Source organism: Halyomorpha halys, unplaced genomic scaffold, assembly GCF_000696795.3.
Source record: "Halyomorpha halys isolate HHAL.00 unplaced genomic scaffold, Hhal_1.1 Scaffold1252.1, whole genome shotgun sequence".
NCBI lineage: Eukaryota > Metazoa > Arthropoda > Insecta > Hemiptera > Pentatomidae > Halyomorpha > Halyomorpha halys.
The window spans coordinates 276,164-277,451 of record NW_027106026.1 but is presented as its reverse complement, the minus strand read 5'-3'; positions in this window follow the sequence as shown (position 1 = coordinate 277,451).

Below are 1,288 nucleotides of genomic sequence, written 5' to 3'. Positions count from 1 at the left end.
AGTCCAAGGACAAGTGGTTAAGACTGGTTCTAGGCTAGGGTCCAAAGTCCAAAAAGGCTCATTTACTGGACCAGAACCGGCTTATTATCCCTACTACAATCAACTATAGCCAGTAAACAATAGCTATACAGTACTCGTAAACTCCATCATATATACAAGAAAAACACATATATCAATAGAACATATATAAAATTGCCTAAAGTTAATCCAATATACATAAATTAAACTTAAAAATAAAACGAAAAGAACGAGAAGAACTCTTCGTTCAATTACATGAAAAAGACTATATTTACAAAAAATATGAAATTTATACATACAAAATTAACAAAGAAACTAGAAATAAAAACAAAAAAATAATAAAATAAAATAAATATATTTATTGTATTCACGTGTAGTCTAATCTCCTTGTGGAGATATGAGGAAACTATGTTGTGATTGCTGGAAGTTTTGACTGTTCAATGTGGACAGTTCTCCTCTTTGTAGGCCCTTTGACGCTTTCTATTGTAACGATATTATGTTCTCGAATGATGATCATTCTAAATGGGCCCTCATACCTCTGCATCTCCTTCCCGCTATTAGTCCCCACTTTCCTATATACCACTATCCCAATATTTATTCTTACCATCTGGTCTCTGACATTCAAGTTATGTTACTCTTCTACTTTTTCCCTGCAAATCCTGTCCCTGACTTTTGCCTACAACTTTTACCGGCCATTTCATCTTGTCCCGGCAAAGCAGTACGGTACTCCCGTGACGTCCCCTCATCCCAAAAAGAATTTCGAAAGGGGCGAACCCCGTGATTATGTGTATGGAGTGGATGTATACTGCAACTGCCCGTTCCATCGCGTCATCAGGCTCTAGTCCTCTTTCTACCTGGTACACTCGTAGGTGGTCACTTAGAGTGCTATGAAGCCTCTCTATCCTCCGCGGCTCTTTGGATGTTGAGGAGTGTTGAGATGCCACACCACTTCCAATATTCTCATTTCCTCTCTTATGGTTGCGTTGTCAAATTCTCTCCCACTGTCGGAAGAAATTCTGTCGGAGATGTCATAAAATTGAAACGATGTCCGAAGGGCTCGTAAAACTACCTCCGCTGATCTGTCCTGCACCGGGTATACCATGACCACCTTACTGAATATATTAATAATTGTGACCCACTTATAGCCATTCCAGGTGAAAGAATCCACCCATCACTGAGCAGGGCATTCGCGGTATGGGTCTCTTCTTGAGCTGCACAGGGTGGGTGTCGATCGTATTTCGTTAGCCTAAAAAAGAGAAAGGGGAGGGAG